The 25,606-nt window shown below is 37.4% G+C and overlaps 1 protein-coding gene and 1 non-coding gene across 20 annotated transcripts in view; both read left to right on the top strand.

Moving 5' to 3' along the window:
- RABGAP1L (RAB GTPase activating protein 1 like) overlaps positions 1-25,606 on the top strand; it is a 675,876-nt gene that overhangs the window by 543,749 nt on the left and 106,521 nt on the right. The window lies entirely within an intron of this gene.
- On the top strand, positions 7,355-7,459 carry LOC139079032 (U6 spliceosomal RNA). The gene has a single exon (XR_011532294.1). It is a non-coding gene; the product is annotated as a U6 spliceosomal RNA (small nuclear RNA).

Consider the following 25,606-nt stretch of genomic DNA (forward strand, 5'->3'; position numbering starts at 1 on the left):
ACAAAAAATAAACTTCCCCTTTTTTTAAATCACCAGGATTCTGTGATTTAACTATTTCAGCAACTAGCATCACATTGAAATAAGATGTTAATTTTCCTTCAGGGTGATACCAAGGACCTAATTTCGTTTCCATTCATTTCTTATCTCACTTTTCTTCTATGTATGTTAGCTGTAATGTGTGACCAGGCACTTTGAATGGATTAGGGTATTAGGAGGTTTATGCAGGGAGTAAGGGGATTTGAGCTGCTTTCAGGTACAGAGAGGAGCTGAAGGATATCATTGCTTCCATGTAAGATAGCCACCACTCCTGCTCTCTCTGGCCCAGTAATTCATTTCAAAGATTTATATTCTTGCAGCCACTTCTTCCCACCTGCTAATAGCACCCTCACTGCAAAATAGAGTTGATGAAGACTTTGATCACCTCTCCCTTCCTTGCCTAGGTTAACATTCACAAATACTCAAATTTACACACTGGGATACAAAATAATCACAAAGTTAAAACTGACAAGTATCTTTTCTTCCTTTTTACATCTGATAATCAACGTCACAGGATGTCTCATGGTAAACATTTTTGTGAGAGGTGCAAAATGTGTCAGAAGAAGTGCATGTCTCTGGTAGGACTCATTGAAATCAGAACATCCCCCTCTGAATCTTTGGCCAGTGGATTAGCAAGTTAGACATACTCTTACATTGTTTTCTTATTACTTACTTATCAGTCTGTTTGCCTTACCACACCTTCATGACTCCTTCTCTTGAGGGAGGGTGAGAGGTAAATTCAGTTCCATTGCTGAGCCCTCAGTATAATTCTTGGCATATTGATACTGTAAGTGCTTAGTAACTCCTTAGTTGAAAACTGAATGCATGCTGAAAGTAGTATATTATGTGTCTGATTGATATGAGAAGTGTTCCTTGTGTGTACATTTTCTGGATTATTCACTGTAAGAATTTGTTTTTAACTACATCAGTAATGTGCCTTTAAGAAATGGGTCATTGTCTGGCAATTGAAAGTATTTTTATGAAAAACATCATTATGATAATGTTTGTTGTGCAAGGAATTTATCTAAATTTATGTCCCCTTTGATGAATATTTCTGTACTCTAAAAAAACTATCAGATTATTCTTATGATTGGCAGAGTTTGTAATTTTGCAAGAACTAGGGAAATCACACGTACAGGGACAGGTTGGACACATGCCCCCACAGGAGCTTTAAAGGAATACATTCTGGCCTGTGGATAATTGCCTCCTCTTCACTTCCAGTGGCATATGGCTAGGCTTGGGCAAACAGATGTCTGTAGCCAATCAGGCATTTATTGTCTCAGTTGAGGTGGTAGGCCAGGCTGAAGTTTACAGCTGTGCCCTGGTTGAAATTCTAAAGCCATAGTAGTTTATTTTCTGCATCTAGTTTATCTGTAATCTAGAATATGGCATTGTTGGCTTCTGGAATTATTTTCTTTCCCAGTCCAAAAGATGATAATAAAACGTGTTCTCATAGGGATTGTGATAAGCAAAGTGAAATTCAGTTCTAATTTGTCATAAGTGGAATAAAAAAGCTTTTGCCTGTGCGGTCTTAGGTGGCAGAAATGTAATCATAAGTAAGCCCCAATTTCTTCTAGGCACACTAGTGCCTCAACTACCGAATGGATGATTCCTTTATAGAAGTATGTATACTAATCACTTTGACTCCTTGGAAAATTAGCAGTAGGTACTATTTGATGTAATTCTTTCCAAGGAATTTCTAGCTCACTAGACTAAATTCTCGTGCCTTTGGTGGTACAGCATATGGACTTTTATTGTGGTAGTGATTACATTTAAGTATGAAAGAAAAGCTTGAAATGCAATAAAATAAGCATATCTATTACATACAACTAATGCTTCTTGGAAGTCATAGAGAACCTGGGGTAGAATGCATGCTGTCGGTAATAAGAACTGAGGAAAGCTTAACCGCTATACTAGGTAGGCCAAATCTAGGAGTATCTGTATAGTCACAGATCTTTTCTAAGGGATCCCACCTATAGCCCCTTCTGGAGGATATCAACTCTAGACAGTACATATGGGTAGCCATGTCTATATTGCTTGATGTTACCATCTACATTTGACCTACAGCAGTCAGGCTGTTTAGAGGTTGACAACCCATTAGATGACCTGGCACTAGTGCTTTATCTAACTGATGATGGTGACATAGTGGACTGATCACATCCTCTCTCTTAGGAAATTTTAAATTTGAGGTAGAGAGAATTATTTGATAGCAATAGAAGTCAAATATTTAACCAGAAAAAAGGCAAAGATGTCATGAGTCAGTAGAAGCCATGAGTAAGCAATAGTGATGAGCAAGTAAAAGCTAAGTCAGGAAATTTTTAAAAAGTGAGTGTGAGGATACAAAGATTTTACCTAGTATCTGTAGGGGAAGAGGATGATCAACGAATTATTGTTGCCAAAGGGGTGAGAAACTAACCAAATCATTGCACGTCTATCTGATCCTGGACAACTTGCAATTGTCAGTCTATGATCCTGAACTTCTCATGAGGCCTGGTGAAGCTGCTTTCCATAAATTACTATGAGGCCTAGCCACATGGCATACCTTTGTTCTTTATTTTCATGTGAAATCTTACAATAATACTCCCACTGATACTCCTCTCCCTCCTTCATTCTCTCTCTCTCTCTCTCTCTTTCGCACGCGCGCGCACACACAACCACAGGCAGTCACTGGAGATAACTTAAGTGAGTCTCTCTTCTTTGTAGCCAAAGGATCTTAGTTTACACAATAGCTCTATGAGTTCAATTTTTATTATTTTGGCTCTGCAACTGAGACAAGGAGATGAATGATAGCAGTTTTATGCCCACCTCAAGAGGATACAGACTTTGAAGCGGAAAAGTCATTTTACCTCTCATTGTTTAAGAAAGGGGATGTGTGATATAGGGAGGGCGCAGAGACAGATGGATAATGCTAATGATGTAACACGGCATTTGAAGAGACTACGTGGAAATGTGCCTTTAGCAAAAAAGTATAACAACAATATTTCTTCTTTTCTTTCTACTAGATTATGAGTTCCTGAGGCATTCATTTTGGCATGCCTCAGCAATGCCTAGGAGAGGGTTTTTTACATAGTAGGGGAAACACGAAATTGAGCACATAACGTGGCCCAGCTATTAGTTTGTCTTGAGGTCTACTATCAACTTTGAGTTGGCTGGAAAAGTATACTTTCAGTAAGACTAAACTAAGCTGAAGAGAGAGACATGAGCCAGAGACAAGAGTAGGATATCCAGAAGCTTCTGGGAGAGGCTGAGATAGGCAGTGTAGAATAGCCTAGATACCGTGGGAGGAATTTCAAAGAGCCAGATAAGAAATTGCCTTCCTCATTCAGAGGGTTAAGGACCAGAACATACTGTTATCAGGAACATTGCAGAGCACAGTACAGCATAAGCCTTTGGCCAGAGAGCATGATGTAGGGAATGGATAGTGGAGGAGAACTGGCAAAAAACAAATTCTAGACTTCTAGTTTTTAAATGGCAGAGCAAATATCATGCATCCACCTGCACTAGGAGAACAAAAAGAAGAAATATGAACCCCATCTTGAAAGAAACTAGGAGACATGTGCAACCCCAAACCACAATATGTGGTGAAGAACAGATAATACAGTTGAAGAAAGATACCCACAGCTGCACATCTCAGACAGACCAATGATGCGTAGTTTAGACTACTGGGATGGGGTGTATGGGCTGGCTTCAGGAGCTTCCTTGGCCCTGATTAGGCATAAAGAAGAAGCAGGGTAATGGACTCAATGAAGAATCACAAAGACAAACTTGAAAACATGGGCAAAAGCTTACTGGGAAAACACAAACAAAAAAGTAGGGATTGCTTCTTTAATATCAGGCAAGATTGGATTTAGAGGAAAAGCTTTAAATAAGGCACAGAAGGATGATTCATAAGTAGTATACCACTATCATCAATAAAGCAGAAACTATGGGAAACGCGCAGAGAAGTAGTTACATGATAATAGTAGGAAACATTAATTTTCTTCTCTTAGTACATAAGAGATCAGGTGGACAAAAAATAAGAAAAAGAAAACCCAAATACAAATAATGAATAAAGTAACTGTTTGATATTTGTCATTTTTGTATCCTGAAAGCTAAGAATAGACCTTTTTAAATGCTAAATAAAACATTCACAAAAATAGACCATAAAGAAAACTTCAATGAATTCCAAAAGGCAAAATAAAAACATATAGCATTCTCTAATCTCATTGCAATAAAACTGGAAATTAAGAAAAGAATTAGAAAAAAATTTTATCACCTTTATATTTAATTTTTTTTTTCCCTGAGGAAGATTAGCCCTGAGCTAACATCCATGCCCATCTTTCTCTACTTTATGTGTGGGACACCTACCACAGCTGGCTTGCTATGCGGTGCCATGTCTGCACCTGGGATCCAAACCGGCAAACCCCAGGCCGCCGAAGCAGAACGTGTGCACTTAACCACTGCACCACCGCGCCAGCCCCTAAAATTTTTGTTTAAACAACTCTTGGATCATGGAGGAAATCTAACAGGTTACGGAAGGGAAAAAAGCACAATGAAAACACTACATATCAGAACCTATGGGATTGAGCTAAAGCAGAGTTCAGAAACATGTCTTTAATGAAGAAGGAAAGAAAATAACCAAATTAAATATCTAACTCAAAAAGTTAGAAAAAATGATCAAAAAAAACTTTGAAAAACAGGAGGTAGGAATAAAGATGAAAGTTAATGAATTAGAAAAAAGAAAATTGGTCAGAAGAATAAATAAAAGAGCAGATTCTTAAAAAAAAAAAATGTCTTTAGTTAACCTAATAAAATTAAAAGGTACGTAGGGAAGAGAGCATAGAATGAGAAATAATAATGGAGAAATGATAGAAACAGAAAAGAATAAGAAAATTATAAGAAAATATTTTGCTCAGTCCTGTGCAAATTTGAGAACCTAGAAGAAATGGATAATTTTCTAGGAAAATAAAATGGGAAAATAGAAAATTCAATACTAACCTCAGATAATTAGAAATCTAAACTATTTATCACAGAATAACTTCTCCCTAAACCCCTCCCAAAAAGCCTGAGTGAGCCCAGGTGATTTAACGGGGGACTTCTATCCGATCTTTCAGGGATAGATAATACCAGTTCTCCCAAATATATGTGATTTAATAAAGACGGATATCTCTGCAAAGACACGTAAGAAACTAATAAACAGTTGTTATTCCTAGGGAGGGCTCAGGGGCAGTATTAGAAGAAAGTCTTACTTTCTGTTGTATATCTTTTGTATCTTTTCTATTTTATTCCATTTGCATATGTTGCTTATCCAAGTGTGAGGACTTCAGAATATCTTTGTTTCACGTATGAACAAGTTCACAAAACCAATAGGCTTTTGTTATTTTGTTCACCTTAATTTTTTTGGTAGGCAGAATTTCTTAAATAGCCCCCAAAGATGTCCCACCCTAATGCCTGGAACCTGTGACTATGATGGGATATGGCTTCTCTGATTATGCTGTGTTATATGTCACAGTTGACCTTAAAATAAGGAGAGTATCCTGGATTATCTGAGTGGGCCTAATCTAATCATATGAGCCTTAAAAGCAGTGAGCTTTCTTTGGCTGGTGGCAGAAGGGGAGTCAAGGAGATGGGAGTTATGAGAAGGACTCCATGTTCAATTGTGGCTTTGAAGATGGAAGGCACTGCAGGAGAAGGAATGTAGGCAGCTTTGAGGAGCTGAGGGCAGCCCCCAGGTGACAGCTGGCAAAGAAACAGGACCTCATTCCTAGAACTGTAAGGAACTGCCTTCTGCCAACAACCTGAAAGAATTTGGAAGCCAGTGTTCTTTTCAGCCACTAGATTTATGGTAATTTGTTATACAGTAATAGAAAACTAATAGAGTAAAATTACATTTTCAAACCCTGATACATGTGGGGCTTTATGAGGACCTAGAGATGAGAGCATCTTCCCTCCAGTCTCGATGTGGTGGGATGGTGCAGATCAGATTCAGAGCCCATGGCACAGGGGCCACAGGTCAAGATGGGGGCTGCATGATTCTCATTAAGTACCATAAGTAAATTATATTTTGCTGTATTTTTATTATCTTCTCTAATTGTGTAGAAGTCCAATTTTATTATCATAATGAAGAGAATATATTTCTTATACCTGTCTTGTTTGTTTTTTTCCTTGTTCAGATTATAGTCTTGAAAGCAATTTTTTGGCATTTCTGTTTTAAATAATTTTTTCTATTTTCAGTGAAGAAGTTGGAATCTTTTTCTTTGGTATCTTAGGAAATTAACTCCTACCTTTCTACAAATTCTTAGGTTTATGTGACCTGGATTTTAAATTTGTCATTAGAACAATTTCAATCATGATCGTACAGTCAAATGACACTGTTTGACTGCTTTAGTTTTTCTAGAGTCTTACTCACTTGAGTTGCCAATTTTGTTCCAGTGGCAGTTTTATCAAGACGGAAGAAAGATAGTTTACCTTTAAAGTTGTCGCACACTAGAACTTATCTTTCAATTAATTAATTGTTTGAGTTTAGTGGTGTGGGAATCAAATATTTAATTTTTATTTAATTGATTGCACTTTTTAAACTTCTACCTGGAAATGTTAACTGTGAGAACCGCCGAAAAGCAGCATATCTGTTAAAGTCTGCAAAGAGCATAGGTAGATTCAAGAGTACACAGAATTGCTTCACGGTCTCCATCACTTCAAGTTCTGAGTAAAAAAGCACAAAACAGTGGCAGGCAAATTGGTGTCAGCAGCCCCAAAGACATAGCATCATAAGCAGGTGCAATAACACATACGAATCTCTGATACTGAGTTTTGATGCCCTTCCTTTTTGATAAATTACATTGTCCAATTTCCCTTTCCTGGATGATTCCAGGGGCTTGTTGTAAGCCTGCTGAGGTCAGGAAACGCTTCTGCCTTGTGTGCAACACCACTGGGCGGTGTGTTATGAACAGATTTATCTATGGTGAATGTGAAACCCATGAAGAAAAATTTTAACAACAAATTTCAATGACTGTATGGGATGTGGCAAGTAGACAGAACAGAGTTTTGATTTCGCTTTGATGAGCACATTTCTTTAAAGAAGATATTGGTCATTTTTGGCAGAAATTTGTTATTTTTCTTTAGGAAATGAAATTAAATGTTTTTGTTTTTATGAGATGTTTCTAAAAGGAATGGAACTGTATTATTGCTAATTCTGTTGTGGATTGAGGCATTTAGAGCAGCAATAATTATGTTAATGCTCTGTGCCCAAGCATATAAAATGGCTTTATCACTGGTGTCTGAATTCTGAAAAGGTAATAACTTGTAATATGCAAGGATGCTCTTTGAAAGAAAGCAGATCGCTCGCTTCAGCAGTACATATGCGACAAGTGGAACAATGCAGAGAAGATGAGCATGGCCCCTGCACCAGGATGACACACAAATTCATGAAGCATTCCATATTTTAAAAAGAAGAAGAAGAAGAAAGTAGGGTGTTTTTCTTGAAGTTTAGTAATCTTTTTATCTAATCAAACTACACCTTATACTGAGCTTTATCTTTTGTATAAACCATACTTTACAGATACTGATTTAAAAGAAATTTCCTCTGGGGGACTCAGATTTCACAGTTATGCGTAACTCTTGAGCACCACACTCCTAGGTCTCAATTCAAAGGCTAGCTTTCCTCAAAAGCCCAAACCTGGCCTGGTAGATTATTTTCAAAGACAACTCTTGATAAACTTTGCTGAAGGAAGGGCAGAATGGTACAGATCACCCTGAAGTTATGATTGGCTCTCTCACGTATGAGCCCAAAATGCAAAACCCGTTGTGGATTTTCCTCTGGCATGTTTACCTTCTGGGAATGCTGCTCTGAGGATAAATATAAAAAGTTAGTTTGCCATTTGAACCCTCCACCTAGTAACAGATGTGTCACAGGTGTGCTAAGTGCTGGCCACAAAAGAGAAAGAATCTTGTGGGAATGAGACTTTGAGAAGTATTGTGAGTGTCACACTGTGGGCTGCCCATGGTAAATCCAGCCTCTAGACACCATGGTTTACTTTCAGTAATTTGAACCTCTGCTGCTTTGGGGCTGTATTGCAAATAGGTGGTGTAATAAGCTTATTTAACAGATTTCCATCATGTAAATACAAAAATCTCAGTTTTGTTATGATAATGATATTGACCTCATGTTTTTGTTTTTTGTTCCGTGATTTCATGAATGAATTGCTTGGTAGGAAAGCAGGTAGTCCACTTCCCAACCTCATGTTACGTGTATGTTGAGGCTAAAGAATGTCAGAGAGGGGTGCCCTTATTCATGAAACGTTAGGGGTAAAAAAGGGGGAGGCTTACCATATTTTAATACCAAAAACCTTTCATTGTAAAAAGTGAGATTATTCCTTTAGAAACCGTATAAATTACTGAAGGGAATTATGACGAAGAATGTGTTTTGGGTGAATAGGTGCCAAATGCCCATCTCACTAGATGATTACTATTCTAAATATTTTTCCATTAGCTAGTTTCAGCTCAGGAAATAGATTAGACCCTTAATGGCCTAAGCAACCAGGAAATGAATGATATATTTATAGATTCTGCCAGTGAATTTGAAATAAAATTTCTTGCCTTTTAAAAATTCTGACTGCAATATTCAATGTAAATGCTTTTTTAAAAAATACTTTCTTAAATGTTTCTTCTTCCTCTCCTTTCCCAACCATTTTGATGGGCGGTATTCCCAATAAAGAGAATAAATTACCTGGAATTATATTTTGAGGAAAGCCTGATTTTATGTTAAGTGTGGAGCACTTAATGTAGCAGTAGTAGAGGCTTATCCATTTCTGGTCTCATTTGGGAGTCTGTAAGAAGTCTGAACCAGGGCACCATGGACCACTCTGATGGCCCCCTTCAGGCCTAGAGCTTCTCCAGTCTAAAAGGAGCTGGAGGAAGCTTATTCACACCTTGTTTAGCCCTAAGACTTTAGCTGTACTCCAGAAGACTGGGAATACCTGTAGCCTACACATAGGCCAAAGGCAAGACAGGCCTTAGTTTCCATTAGGGCCCTTGCTTCAGAGTCAAGAGGGCCGATTCCCATCTTAACTTTACCACTGAACAGCTCAGTTTGGGCCTTTGACATAAGCAGTTGGGTTAGAGGACCCCAGAGGCCTGTACAGCTCCTACATCCTGTGAGTCTAGATTCCACCTGTGATTGCATAGACTCCAGAAGTAAGCATTCCACTCCCCTACTGTGGGCCTTGTTCTCTGCAGGCTCTTGAGAAAGAAGGACTGTTAAAAGCAGTGAAAAGAAGGGCTCAAATCAAACACATTTTAGAACAGACTGAGATTAAAAGGTATTTGTTTGTGTTTTTGTGGGGAATGAGGCATTAATGCATTTGTTTTCATTATGTGTAGGAGTTTCTTTATCTTCTGGCAGCCTATTGATAATAATCTGGGTTCCTTGAGTTTTTCATTCTGCTACCCCAGATGTTTAGTACTCTGCTCTGTACATAGGAAAACTAGTAATTATATGTTCTCTTGAATTTCACTGAAGTTCCACTTGAAAAAGTTAAGTTGTATCAATTGCCTTTGAGTATCTGAATTGTTTTTAAGCCTTTTTTAATGATGGATTGTTGTTCATGCAATGGCTGATTTTTGTTTGTTTGTACTAACAAAGCATAGTTTTCATTAAATGGCCAGTTTAAATGGGAAGATAATTTGTGCTCTTAATTTAAAAATATTATATAGTTCTAGTCCCATCTAAATGCTTTCAGCTCAAACTGACCAATAACATATTGGAATACCTGGACAGATTTCAAATGTAACTTAAAACTTGGAGAGAAGCAGCCAAAGGTCGACCACTGTGTTTTACTGGATCTACCTTTTATTTCTGTTTTATTTATTATATTTTTAAAGTTATACCTTTAGATTAAAAAGCCCCAAGATAAACTCATAAGAAAAACTTTCCAAATATAAAAGTTTAAAATGTACTCACACACCCTTCTTCCCACCCCACCCCCTTCAGATAGCAGCAAATCAAGTTAATCGTGTGGTATAAAACATTGACCTAGGAGCAGAGAGGTTCTTTCCACCCCCATCACTGCTTTTACGGGTCTCCTCCAGCAACCGTTTCCCCTGGAGAGGAAGTGCCGACTTGGTTCAAAGCTGTAAAACTGTGCCTGTCACTTCTCTCGTTCTTGTTCTGTATGGATCCCAGGGACTGAGATCTGCTGTTTGCAGGCTTTCGTCAGTCACTCCCTGCTGCGCCCCACTAAAAGCATTACTTTTCTCCCTCTTGGCTTTGTTTCTTCTTCCTTCTTATGCTCCTTTCTCCCTTTCATCTTCCTCTCATTTTTAAAAAATGTAGTTTATTTCGGCTTTTTCAGTTACCTAAACCCTAAGCTTTGGTTTCTCATCTGTAAATCAGTAACTAGATAATAATCTCCAAGGCCAGTGCCAATACTCTATGTACTTGTGGTATTATGTACTTATGAATAAATGTAATTGACATATTTTTTGATGATAAATTCATCAACAAATCATGAGTTCAAAATGTAGTAGGGGAAAAGCTTTTCCTCTACCCTCTCAGGTTCAGTTTCTGGAAGCCTATCAATTAAACTGACAAAAGGCAGGTTCACAGGAGAAAATGCATATGTTTCTTTATCGATGTTAATTTTTTTTAATTCTTTTCCCTTCTTCTCCCCAACCCCAGTAGATAGTTGTATACTTTTTTTAGTTATGGGTCTTTCTGGTTATGGCATATGGGACACCACCTCAGCATGGCTTGATGAGTGGTGCTAGGTCCGCACCCAGGATCCCAACCAGCGAAACCCTGGGCCACTGAAGCGGAGTGTGTGAACTTAACCACTCAGCCGCGGGGCTGGCCCCTGATGTTAATATTTTTACTTGAATGGAGACTTCACAGAAAAGAAATGAAAACCCAGAAAAGTGGTTATACCTGGGGACTTGGATACCATTTTAACAAAGGGCGATAAATTGTGGAGAGGTGACTAAACAAAGGAAAAGGACGTTTGGCCTTCTAGGAATTGTCAGTTGTGGGAAGATGACTAGAAATCTGTGGGCACAACTAATGGTAGATAGGGGTTGTAGAGGGTGCACCAGTCCAAATGGAAATTTCCCCTACAAAAGGGAAATATATGCCCTGCTTTTAGGCAAATAGGGAGAGATCAGAGAGCTCCTTCTATGTTTGCTGTTTCTCAGTTGCTTTCAGCTCAAAATAATCTTTATGTCAAAGTGGCATGTTTTGAGGTGGCATATTCTGATCCCCTTCAGAAACATAAAAATCTGAAAACCCTTTAGAACCCTCCTATCTCTGAAATTAATGGATCCTACTTCATAAAACTGATTGATGAAGTTGAATATATATTCCAACATATAAATAATTAATAATGATGTATAATCAATACCTATAACAATGAGACACCACAGCGTGATTTGTCTGCAATTGATTTGTGATTTTCCAATTTTAAGAATATTTAATATCAAAACATCAGTTGTATACCTTAAATACATAAACAATTTTTATTTGTCAGTTATACCTCAAGAAAGCCAAAAAACAAGAAGAATATTTAAATGTTCTAGTTGTAATCTATGAGGCAAAAACCTTGTCAAAGTAAGAAAGTTCTTTATAGATGCTAATCAATGATTTATTGATATTTTTCAGTAGGATCTGAGGCAACATCAGTAGGGTCTGAAATCATAGAAATTATTTTTAAAAGTCTAATGGTTAGAGGTCAATTTGGGATAAAAAAAATAACCCCTCTCCTTAATTTTGATTTACTGTATATCTGTGGTTCTCAATTCGGGACAGTTTTGCCCCCCAGGGGACATTTAGCAGTATCTGGAAAATTGGAGGTTGTCACAAGCTTGGGGCATGGATATTACTGGCATCTGGTGTCTAGAGGCAAGTGATGTTGCAAAACATCTTAAAATGCACAGGACAGCTCCCTACAACAAAAAATTATCCATCCCAAAAGGTTAATAGTGCCAAGGTTGAGAAACTTCTCTATATGCAACTCTGTGACTCAGTATAAGAATTCTACAATTTGGAATATCTACTCATGTTTAATTCTAGTAGGCCTTGAAAACAAAATAAAGACCATTAACACATATCTTAGACATGCATATCATTACAAACTGCTTGCTGACTCTTGGCTTTTTATCTGGACAATTAGATTTTCACAATGGATTCTTGAGTTTGGCCTGAGGCAATGTTATTACTATGGGAAAGCAAAAAAGAAAGCACTCAAGAGATCCTGCTAAATATCTTAAATGTCTCATCTGAGCAGGTTTAAAGATAGAGTAATTCTTTCATAGACAACAATTCTTACATAATAATATGCTTCAAAGTGGAGTCATGGACTGTTAAGCTAAAGTAGACTTGAACCAATCATTTAGTCCAATGCTGTTGTTTTAAAATAAAATAATCTGCCTATCTAAGCTCACATGGTGTTTTGGTTACAGAACGAAGACAAGGCTTGATTACAACCCAGACGCAAGGCACTTCCTTCTCCTCCATGAAGATATTAATCACATTTGTAGGTTCTTTTTATTGGCTCATTTATTAAAGCCGACCCTCACTAGCCTCTGCATCAAGCTTTGCTCAATGTGGACTGTAAGAAAACTCAGGGAGGAATTGATTTTGTGAATAAGGGATTTTGCAGTTGCAACCCTACACCATTTACACACTTGCAATAGCATATCAGGGGAGAAGTGCAGGCATAGGGTGGGGAATTTTCCCTTGAATCCTCAAAATGATAGAACTGTGTTCCACTTCCTATCTTTTCTTCCCCCAGAGCAGTTAAAATTCTACAGTAATTTTCCCTTTGGTTATTTGCTTTTTTTCTTTTTTGAAAAGTTTCCATTATTATACCTAATAGATTAAACAGCATTCCTCTTTACTCATTGAGTTGATATAGTAAGATCTGTAAAAAGAGTTATTCCAAAATGTTAGCATTAAAGATTTTTCAGGGATCTGGTAGTTTAAGCAGTGTCATGAAGATGTAATTTCGTGTTACAATGAGAGAAAATTTTGTATCGGTACAAACCAAAGTTGTGACATACCCTGAAACTGGGGATTAGAGGAAAATTCTGTTAGAGAAAGAGATCAATGGAGCTCATTGTTAGTAGTAGTAATTGGAGTATCCTGATCTGATTGAATTTGAGATGTTCAAAATAATTAGGCTGTTGAGTGTAGAGGTGAGTATAATGATCACCATTTAAATAAAGTTAAAATATTAATGTACTAAAGTACCACCTCATTTGGTGCTAGAGGAAAAGAAAATGTTTAACCAGTAATGCAAAAGTCACTAAACCTCTCTTAAGCCTGATTAGCAAGTTAATGCTTTTTCCTTTTTGCTTTTCAAATGCTATTCCCTAATTTTGCACTCAATTTGTCTTTTTCTGAAAGCCTACTAATTTCATGTGCTTTAGCCTTACAGAGAGAACGTTGCTTAGCAACTGCCAAAATAACTAATAAGCCTATATGTAGTAAAGGCTTAAAGGATTTATTTTAAATTTACATATTTCTTTATTGACCATTAAAACCAAGAGAAAGTTGTTTCACTTTTAATTTCTTCTTATTTCTGCATTTTTTGTTCATTTATATATGAGCTGTTTGTAGCAAAAACAAAACAAAAAAACACAGTATATTTAACATGAATGTCTCTTTTCTCCCATCAACTGCTTCGTAACATTACTCTGTGTTCTTCATTTGCTTTAGTTATTTTTTTCCAACAGAATACACTCTCAATGATGTATGCTGGATAAAGAAATGTTTTCTAATTCGTTGGAGACAGAATTCTACAATATTGCTTTTTAATGCTAAGAAGCTTTTTTTTTAGAGGAAATATAATAAGGTTTTAGGAAAGGGAAATACTTGGAGATTAAATTGAAATGGTCGATATTACCTATAATGGTTTTATTTTTTGGTTATTTGGCCCGCTCTGAGCTAAGGCTTTTGGGGTGGGAAGTGGTGCTGTCACCTTGCAGTGTCCTCTCAGACTACTGTTGCTTAGCCTTGGCGTGTTCACTTGTCAGAGGTTTGTCTTCCCGCTGTGACATACAAAGCTTTATTACTATCCAAATCTCAGACCTATTTTCTTCACTCTGCTTCTGTTCAACTGCCCTGGGTAAAGACAAAATACCAGTAAATTTCCTTACTATTCTTTTGTATTCTGTGGTGTTGTAAAGTTACAGATCACTTGTACAAATATTATTAATCATAAAAAGAGCATGGGCAGCTTATATTGATAGTGCTAAGGCAGTCTGCATTAAAGAGAAACTGTGCATGCAGCCAGTTACTAATGCTGCACTTCTGTGTTTACAAGAGCAGATAATGGGCAAATTCATTTTATTCTTTATAAAGTTTGATACCAGAACTTTTTGCATAACATTAAGTTTATTTAGCCAACTTCATGAGCCATTTTTCCTATAACGTCCATTTAAGCAGTTCTGTATACAGAGGATTGGAAAATTGCAAGTATTGATAAAATGTTTGATAACTGAAATTTTCAAATACTGAAACTTTTATTTATTTTAGCTATTAATTTCAATTTATTCCTGTAACATAGTCATTTGACAATGATTTGAAATAACATCCACCAAGTAGTCACTAATTAGAGTTTTTCCTTCATTTCCTATGTTTGTACTCTTTGGAGTAGAGATACCAATAAGTAGTGTGAGGTGTCAAAGAACTAGTTGGCTATTAGGAGAAGCAAAAGGCATTATTATTTACATTGTCGACAAAAATAATCCATAATCAATCTATAAATGAAAATTTGGGAGAGTTTATTCTGAGCTAAACTCTGAGGACCATGGCCCAGGGCCTTTCTTCCCAAAGGAAGAAAGGGCACCAAAGAAGTGGGTGCACAGAGTGGTTATATACCCCCAAACAGGATGTTTCACATATGATTGAAATGTCCCTTTTACAATAGTCGCGAGACTGCTCTATTGGCACAGCGATTGATCGAAACGGCAGGTGGGTCTGCTGTCTCAGTAAACACAGCAGGGTGGCAGGTCGTTGTCTTGAGCTGGGTGGTCACAGGTGAGCTGGGTGGTCAAAGGTGAGCACAGCAATCAGTTCCTAGCCTAAGGAAAGATGCTTATCCTTAAGGAAATGCCAGTGTGGGGGGAAGTTGCACCTTTGTCTTAAGGCCATTTGTTCTTGCCATAGTAAATGTTTTAAAGCAGATATACAATGTGTGCTCAATAGCCACAGTCAGGCCCTTTTGGAAAAAACAAAGTTAGGCCGAATTAGGTTTATACCAAATGCCTTCCTCATATACTCCAGTATATTCGTATACTCCAATATATCCTATTGCTTGCCATTTCAATTTGTCAACATAAATTAAAATTCTTCACAAATCATTAATATTTAATATGTGTTTATATTCAGTTTTACAACCTGATCATTTATATGGATTTCTTTTTCTTTTTTTCTTTTTTTTTTTTTTTTGAGGAAGATTAGCCCTGAGCTAACTGCTGCCAGTCCTCCTCTTTTTGCTGAGGAAGACTGGCCCTGAGCTAACATCTGTGCCCATCTTCCTCTATTTTATATGTGGGATGCCTACCACAGCATGGCTTTTGCCAAGCGGTGGGTGCCATGTCTGCACCCGGGATCCGAACTGGCGAACCCCAGGCCGCCAAGAAGTGGAATGTACGAACTTAACCGCTGCGCCACTGGGCTGGCCCCTATATAGATTTCTAATATATAAACCTTCCCCTGGTCTAAGCTTGTTAAAGTAACTTTTTGTTTTACCATCATTTCAATAATAGTTAAATGTTGGTCATTTTAGTATTATAAATCATAAGTTGGTCATTTTAGTATTATAAATCATAATTCATATTACATTGCATATTTAAAATTCTCCACAAATGCATGCTAAGTTTAATATAAGACACTAGCCTTATAACAGTTTTGAACATTAGAAATTTGTATTTAAAACTACACTGAAGATTTCATTACTGGATAATTAGGACAACATAATAAGGAATGAATAGCTACCAATTTTAGATATTGACAGAGTTTTGCTTGTTTTGCCTCTGATATTTTTCTGTATCTTCACTTAACTAGTAAACAGGTCTTCTTCACCTAAACATTTGAAGGTTTTCTTAGATTCCAAATGGACATTTTAAATAAGAAAGAGGTATCACAGAATATGTATGTCCTTAGGCCTAAAGGTAGTCATCATGTTACTGGGTGAGAGGACCTATGTATGGCCTGATGCACCTGAGAGCCAATACTATGGCACCAGCCTTTGAGAAAAGAAAAGGCTTTATTGTGAGGTGGACTGGCAAGGAGACAGGAGGCAAGGCTCTCATATCTGTCTCCCCGATCCAGGATTTGGGGCAAAATTTAAGGAATTAAGAGGGGCAGGCTGGTATGTGGAAGTGCTGGCAGGATAGGTTTCAACTGGAAGGACTTTCAACATTTATGGTAAAGTGTGGAACGGAGCTTTAACACTGGATCTTCCTGGACAGTGGACCCCTTGCTTCTGATGAGAGTCTGGCTTTTGAGTTCTGGTTGTGTCCTGGTCCTTTGGTTCTGTGAGAGGAGAATCTTTTGTTCTGGGTGTTATTTCAGGTCAAAATTTTCTTTTCTGAGCATGCTCCAGCTACATGACATGCAGTTTTGTCTCCTTGCCCCTGCAAACAACCTTTTTTTTTTGAGGAAGATTAGCTCTGGGCTAACATCTGCCCCCAGTCCTCCTCTTTTTGCTGAGGAAGACTGGCGCTGAGCTAACATCTGAGGCCATCTTCCTCTGCTTTAAATGTGGGACGCCTGCCACAGCATGGCTTGCCAGGTGGTGCCATGTCCACAGCCAGGATCTGAACCAGCAAACCCCGGGCCTCCAAGAAGCGGAACATGGGAACTTAAACCGCTGCGCCACCAGGCCGGCCCCTGAAAACAACCTTAACATTCTGTTGTTGATAAGATCAGTTTAAACTGGTGCTGTAGTTACAATCATATTAGAATTTGTGACTGAAAATAAACCCCTTGAGCAGCTATGTAGGCACTAATATTATCTTTGAACTTTCTGCTTAGTTTGAAGTGTAATTAAAGCATAAGGATTTTAGCTGTTTTTATGATCTTCATGATATTGGAGAGATATTCTCTGTGATGATACTTTATGGCAATTCTTAAACCTGAAGTGACCACTTTTTGGGAAAATATTTTAGATTGAACATAAAAAATAAACTCTCATTGAAATAAATGAAATTCTGCTACGATGACCACTGTTAAAAAATTAAGACCCTTCAAGGCTGGCCCCATGGCCGAGTGGTTAAGTTTGCACACTGCACTTGGGCGGCCCAGGGTTTTGCCGGTTCAGATCCTGGGTGCAGACATGGCACCACTCACCAGGCCATGCTGAGGTGGCGTCCCACATGCCACAACTAGAAGGACCCACAACTAAAAATACACAACTATGTACGGGGGGCTTTGGGGGGAAAAATAAAAAATCTTTAAAAAAAAAAATTAAGACCTTTCTATTATTTTACTCTTAGCCATTTTACCAATTTACTGTTGCTCTTAAATCAAACAAAAAGCCGATTTTTAACCTCATGAAGCCACCATTGACAGAGTGTTCAAGGAATGCTGCCTCAATCCACAAAATATTTTCTATTGTAGCAGACTGTTAATATATGCGTTGCACTTGTCAGTAGATTACTTTCAGTCCTGTCTTTTTCTTTATATTTGCAAATGGCTTATAAGTAATACTTAGATGCAATATGAGTTTTTTTCATATTTTCAATATACAGTGATATAATATTAAAAGCAAAATATTAAAAGAAGAGAAATACAGAGTCCAGCTTTGGAAATGTAAAAGCTTCTGTTTCAGGATCTCCAAGTTGAGTTTACTTTCTTCTTTCTTGAATTCATCTTATGATGAACCTGTTGTAAGTCGGAAAAAAACTACAGAGCCTTTGTAATCACATATTTCAGTTTTAATTATAGCTCTGATTTACTAATGGTGTGACCTTAAATTACTTAAACTGTAAGGGCAGTGGTTTTCTCTTCTGTAAAATGGGGATCATAAAACCAGCTTTATAGTGTTGTTGTAAAAACTAAAAGAGATAATATAGGGAAAGCTCCACTCCAGTTCAGTAGGTGTTAAATGTTACTTCTCTCCTCCTTTCTCCTTCACCCCTAATCAAACTCAGTTGTTATCTTTGAAATGAAGTGGATTACGGTTTTATTGGTCATTTCTAAGCTCTCAGATAAGCTGCTACTCTAAACCACTGCATAGGATATTTCTTTTGACTCTAAGGTACAAATGAACAGTGGAAAATCTTATTATAATACAATTATAAAGAAGGATTATGTATTTGCAGATGATAGCCCATAGTAACAGTGTTTTGTTGATCAGGTTACAACAGATGAATATCGTTATACAACAAATGCTCTCTTTGTTCCCTGTTCTTGTCACAATTGCTCAATTTAATGAGAGGTAATTGATTAAACTCTGTTTGCATTGTAGTCAGGAAACTGGAGAGGGCAGCTAAACCAAGGAGATTCCACGCATACACATATCAATCTTTTTACCTTCTCTAACCCATCTCAGTTATTTCTGACAGAAGAGCTCATGTAAATTACCAAATTGCTCCCAAATAAAGCAACATCTAGAAAGATTTCATTGCTTGGGGAAAACTGGTAGAGGACTGGAGTCGTGTGACACCTTTTATTTTCCTTCCTGGATTTTGATTAATTGGACAAGGAAATAGAAAATGGAGGCATTGACTGCTTTCCTGTATACTGAAAACACCCCTTACCTCATTTCTCAAGGTTATAATTCCCTCTTCTCCAGTTTTTGGCAGATAATTTTCATCTCCAGACATAGTTTTTATTAATATTGATAATAACAGCAACTAACATTAATCAAACACCTCCTATAGCCAGGCGGCTTACTAAGGACTTGTACATGCATTATCTTATTCCTCATAGTATCAGCATTGTTATTATTTCTCATTTTATAGATGAGAAAACCAAGAGTGAGACAGCTTATGTAATTTGCTCATCGTCGCACAGCTAGTATGTAGCAGAGTCGAATATCAAACCAGGTTATTCTCAACTCTGGAGCCCATGTGTTAGCCATTATATGCTACGTACTTTGTCTGATGGCAAAATGGAGGCTAGAATGGCAGAAACCCTATGGTCTTCAATGACTGCCCTTGGCCTACACACGATATATTCCAAATTTGTTGACCTGATATTTGAAACCTACCACAGGACAATTCAAATCTGCCTTTGAAATCTTATCTCCTACTGTACCCAATATCAGTTCACCACTCTGGCTAGGCTAATGTTATTTTCCCTGCAAAAGCATTATTTCACTTTGCCTATCAAAACCCAGCCCATCTTTTCCATGAAGACTTTACCGTCTGTCTTCCTTCTTTTACAATCCTAATACCACTTTTTATTGCTCTACTTGACAGGCGTAGTGTGTTGTAACCTAACTGTGTGTGTGTGAAGAAGATGTCAGTGTTTGAGAAGCAGTAGTAGTGACCGACACATGGCTGATTCGCAGAATATGTTTGCTTACTTCCCTTATCATTCTTTAGTGATGAAAGGCATGCACTTTGGAGCCAGACGTACTTGTTTTTGAATCCTCTCAGCTCCATTTCTAGCTGTGAGAGTTGAGTCAAATTACTAAACTTCTCCACACTTGAGTTACCTCGTCTGTAGAAGAGGGATAATTGTAGTCCTAACTCATTGGCTTCTTGTGAAGATTAATTAAGATGCTGTGCCTAGGACATGGTGAGTACTTACTAAATAATAGCTATTATTATTATAAAAGAATTTTTAGTTTATATTAGTCATTATTATAACTGAATTATTTGTTACTATATTATAGATTTTGTAAGCCTCCCTCATGTACGTTGGTTTTTTTTAAATTGAGATATAATTCACATGTCAAATTCATTGTTTTTTTGTGTTCTTTTTTTTGAGGAAGATTAGCCCTGAGCTAAGGTCTGCCACCAGTCCTCTTCTTTTTGCTGAGGCAGATTGGCCCTGAGCTAACATCCATGCCCATCTTCCTCTCTTTTGTATGTGGGATGCCTGCCACAGCATGACTTGATAAACTGTGTGTAGGTCCACGCCCAGGATCCAAACCAGTGAACCCTGGGCCACCAAAGCACAGTGCGCAAACTTAACCACTGTGCCACCAGGCCAGCCCCAAATTCATGAAGTTTTTTTTTTTTTTTTTTATTAATGTTATGATAGATTACAACCTTGTGAGATTTCAGCTGTACATTTTTGTAAGTCATGTTGTGGGTACACCACTTCCCCCTTTGTGCCCTCCCCCCACCCCGCCTTTTCCCTGGTAACCACCGATCAGATCTCCTTATCAATATACTAACTTCCACCTATGAGTGGAGTCATATAGAGTTCATCTTTCTCTGACTGGCTTATTTCGCTTAACATAATACCCTTGAGGTCCATCCACGTTGTTGTGAATGGGCCAATTTTGTCCTTTTTTATGGCTGAGTAGTATTCCATTGTGTATATATACCACATCTTCTTTATCCAATCATCAGTTTCTGGGCATGTAGGCAAATTCATGAAGTTTTAACTGCAGGATTTTAGCAAAATCCACCCCTGCAAGCTGTCTATATATGACCTACTGCAGGGACCTGAGGGTCCACTGGAAACGGAGTTATCCAGGCTGGGTCACCAGCCCTGCAGGAAGAACTTGAGACAAGTAAACACTTGAATGAAAAGTAGTTCACACTTTAGTTGCTGTTCCCTAACCTGCATTCTAATCTTGTGAAAAAATGAATCTAAAACATCATGAATGTGGAATGGTTTGATTTGGTTGTTAGTAGAACTTAAAAAAAAATATTTGAATATTTTAGAAACTAAAGTTATTTGTAATTACAATTCAGTTGTGTATTCTCAAAATGAGACAAGATGAAGCATTATACATATTTTTAGATGTGTCAGAAACCATCCTCGTCTGGGATGATAGCAAATGTTAGTGAATGCTTAGGAGCACTTGAAACACTTATTTTTGGTTACCTACCATTTAAGTGAACGTGTTGTGTTAAAAAACAAAATTCAACTTTATTCAACAATTTGGAATTAATTCTAAAGATCTTATTGGCTTTATTCAACAATTCATTAATTGGGCAGCATCCAATCTAGCAGATAAAAAGGAGCTCCAAGGAGCTGTACAAAATGAATGACTTGTATGGATAGAAAGGAGCGCGAACAAGGAAGTTATACTAGGCAAAAAAGTGGTTATTGCAAGGTTACTTTCCTTTAGGGGATGGTAGGGGTCTATCAGACAGATTACCTAACTAGTGCTGATCAGGCAATTCCATTTCTGGGAGAGCCAAAACTAATAATGAAGTCTCTGGTGACATGGGGCTTAGCTAAGTGACTCCATTTTCAGCCTCTTGTCTTGTTTTTAACAGTTGGCCATGGATTTTAGAGTAAGAAATGAGGTAAAAACCTGAACTGTTAAAGAGTTGCAGCTACTCTTTCATAGTCTGAAATCTACCTCACCTTCCTTCTTTGTACTGAGATGCAAATGAGGAAGTAGGATAGCAGTGTGACTGTTAAGCAAGTATTTATGTCCCACTGGTTTCTCTTTTCTTAGTTTAACTCTGGGGACTTCTTTTTTTTTTTTTTTCTTTTTAAGAATCTATGTTTTCTGAGGTTTTGATTTTGCCTAGCAATTGCTAGGAAAGATAGGAAAGATAATGAGCTGAATGGCTGGAATTTGACACAAGTATAATGGTTTTCTTTATTTACCTTTGCATGATTTTAAAGAGAACTAAGATTTCGTTTATTTGTCTTTTATTACTTTTTGTTGTTTTCCTTTTGTAAAAAAACAGTGTGTGTTACTGGACTATTCTGAAATCCAAGATATTCTGAAAAGCTTTCTTCTATTGATACTTCTATGGTTTCTCATTCTCATCTTATCTTTTGCTCTCCCACTTAGAACACTTGGGTTTCATAATGTACGCTCCTAAATGTAAATAGGAACCTACTTGGAATATTGGTTTTCTGTGATTAAGAAAGTACTTGTAGAATTTTGTCTTTCTTATAGTTCTTTATCTCTATGTCAATGTCAGGAACATTTTGTGAAGGTCCCTTAAAACTGAATCATGTATAATTCATGAATGTTTATATTGAATTATTTAGGAACATCTGTAAAGATGTCCATCATTGATTAGACAAGGGCCGCTGGAGAAGGAGGAGCAGGCTCTGCAGGGCTCTGCCCATACAGGTGGGGGACATAGAAGACCTTTCTGCCCTCTAGACTGTATTTCTGTCGTGGTGGTTTTGTCCTCCTTTCCATCTTGTCCTGATTTTATGGCTGTTGTGATGAGAATGTTCAACAAGTAGAACTTGAGGCGTGGGAAAAGGGTTTTACTGCCACTCTTGTGAGGTGGGATCATTTTGCAATGCTGTGCCATCTTTTTTAATGTATTTGCTGCTTTGAGTGGTGGATAACAGAATACTACTCCCATGATAAAACTAACTTTGCTTTGCTGCATTTGGGGAGAACACAAAGTAGAAAAATGTTCACATCTTATTCAGGCTTTTCTTTATTTTTGTTTTGGCCTTTTCTAAATTTGACACTGGAGCATGGATGTTCTCTGAAGGCCAGGAATGGAATGGCTTATTAGACCCATATCACTTGACACATATCACACTGACACATGTCATTCAGTATGATCCAGGTAAGTTTTTGTAAAAAGTAACAATCCTAGAAGAATGACTGTTGGAACAAAATCAGCTACCAGAGTGAAGTCTTTCTATGTCAGATCTTTAAACAGCATTTAAAAATCATTGAAGATATTTTATTCATTAAAATTTTCTTAATGAGATCTAGAGAGCCTTTTGAAAATTATTTTGTAGCCAGTTTGCCTCTGACTAGAAAGACTGTAAAGAGTAACTAATAAAAAGTATAACAACTGTCATTGAATTCTCTTTTATAGGCAAAAGAGTTGATATTAGAAAATCCAAACTAGGGTAGAAAGTAGACTGTATTTGTTGGGCTACACTGTAGCAACCCTGGAGGGACTTTCTTAACATCTGGGATTCATGTTACCCTTGTTTTTTATTCTGAAGGATATTAAAAAGGTTTTTCCACCTTCAAATCCCCTAATAAGCCTATTTAGTGGAGGGAAATAGGACACATTGCTTTTGACTCTTTCTGAGTGTGCGTGAAAACTTCTGATCTGCTCCATCCCTCTCAATTTACATCGCCATGAGGAAATTGAAACCTAGAGAGGTCAAAAGACTGGCTCTGGGACAGACAGCTAGCTAGTTCCTGCTTGAACCGGGGACCATCTCTTGATTACCACTGATGCCTTGTTTTCTGCAGCCCATTTGATACCCAATCTCCTGGTAAATTTTAGCAGCAAATGGTGTTGGTGGCACTACACCCCTTGATCTCAGGTAATTCCCACCCCTACGCATTTTTTTTCAGTGGAGTTGGGTGGTGTGAAGTAGATGCCTGCAGAAACTCAGGTGGAAACAATCCTAGGACATAGTGGTTCTTAATTCATCAGTGAAAAGGCAACAGTGTAAGAAAGATGTTTTGCAAGGGAGTCAAGGGCTATATGTAAACATGACTGTGTACAATGGCTCCTGAAGTTTGGGAGGGGGGTGTTGTAACTGTTGTTTCTGAAATTGGAGATAATGTTTTCAGGAAAAGAGAAAAAGCCAGTAAACAGTTGTTTAAATAGATCCTCAGTTTTCAAAAAGTATGCTTTTTGTTTAGAGGACAAATATGCATTTAGTTGTATGAGAAAAGAAACATTTGAATTTCTCCTTCTCAGAGTCTGGAGGAACATTTTAAGGGTGACAAAAAAGAAGGGTACAAATCAAATTTAGGGGGTCTTTGCGCTGGAAAATGTATGCACTGTGGCTATGGGAGAGGACCTTTTGCATTTGAAATGAAATGTTAATAATTCTATTCACTGTGGCTAATTAGAACAATGTTTTGAAGGTAATAAATCAGAAGCTTTTAAAAATATGTAATTGTTTACCTAAGAACTTGCGTGGAATTCTAAAAGGACTAAATTATTTGAAGTTGTTAGCTTCTGTTTGTTCATGTAATTTTTTACAATCTCTATAGCCTTTGATTATGATTTTAAAAACGTTTTGTGCTCTTATAGCCCTGATGCCATGAACGTTTTATGAGTTTAATGCACGGCACCTTAACTATTTGATGTTGTTTCCCCAGTCCTTTTTCTGCTTGGATTATGAGTGTTCTTCTTAACCAAGAAGATTACCTATTGTTACACTGAGTGTGCTCTCCCAGGGTGCATAGGCAACTGCTGACTGCAGGTTATAATTTGTGTGCCCCTGGGCGGTTGCCAGCAGGAAGTGAGGCATTATGGGAAGTAGTTTCTTTACCTTCCACAACAGGTGTCTTTGTCAGTGCACCTTATTCAGATATCAGTGTGGAAGCACTGAGTCACTGGAGCAAAGAGGGAAAGCAAGAGGAGTTGCTTTCACATCTAGAAAATGGTGCTGCAAGATCAATTTGAAGTCTTCTGGTGCTAGTGAATGCCTGCAGAGGTGCACAGTATCTTTAGAGTACTTCTGAAAAGATAACAAGGAATTTAAAAGGTATGAACTGCCTGGATGCCTTATAATACCTTGTCTCCTGATTATCATTTAATTCTTACCTGGTTAGTCAGCGTTAAGATAAATATGCTGGAAAAATTTTTAACGAAAATAAAGCTTAAAAGACAAAGCTTCATTGTAGAAAAAAACAAAGTAAAAATGCTTTACCGGCTCCAGCAAGGGTCAAACACAGTTTGAAGTTGTTTTAATCTTGAGGATTTATTTAAAGTATTGCATTTTCTGTTTAAATAAGCCTCTTAGAATTGCTTCTGTTTCCTGGCAATAAGGTGTTTTTCCCTCCTTCCTCCGTGTGTGTGTGTGTGTGTGTGTGTGTGTTTAATCTAGAATGCTATAGCAGTTGTTAAACTCTCCTAATCACATTTAAATAGAACAAGGTACTGTTTAAGTAATCAGTTAATTTAGGTGAAGATACTTTAGGAAAACAAGGGAAAATAGACACTATAAATCTCATTCTAAGTTTTGTTTGTTTTCTGAAAAGCGAACTAACTGAAAATAATACTGCTATTGGTAATTGGAACTAAAAGTTCCAACTAGTATCTGTATTTAATTGTAGACAAACATTGCCAAATTGATTTCTACTTCCGACAAATAATATTTCTCATAGCACTGCAGTGTCATAATCTACAAAAAGCCGGGAAATGTTGGGAAAACAACTTTGGGAGAAGCTTCATCTGTCCTCCCCTTTTTTATTTGCTTAATTCTTTTCCTCTGGAATTAGCGTACATTATATTTCCTGGTAATTTAGGCAACCTTGTAATGATAATTATGGGCAGCTTTCAAATTTTTCATCAGGGCACATGGAGGTTCATTTACAGTCTCCACTTGTACTGGTGGGCTAAGGCACCAACGGTTCCTGGCTGTCTGCTGATTTGGGTAATTAAACCTTATCTACTGATTTGGGTAATTAAGTAAATAATTAAACCTCTAAGCTTAAAAATAAAAGATGAAGAGAACTTTTATCTGTGACAGAAAATCAGTCTAGAAATGAGACCTTTG

The sequence above is a fragment of the Equus przewalskii genome, chromosome 23, assembly GCF_037783145.1.
Source record: "Equus przewalskii isolate Varuska chromosome 23, EquPr2, whole genome shotgun sequence".
In the NCBI taxonomy this organism is placed as follows: Eukaryota; Metazoa; Chordata; class Mammalia; order Perissodactyla; family Equidae; genus Equus; species Equus przewalskii.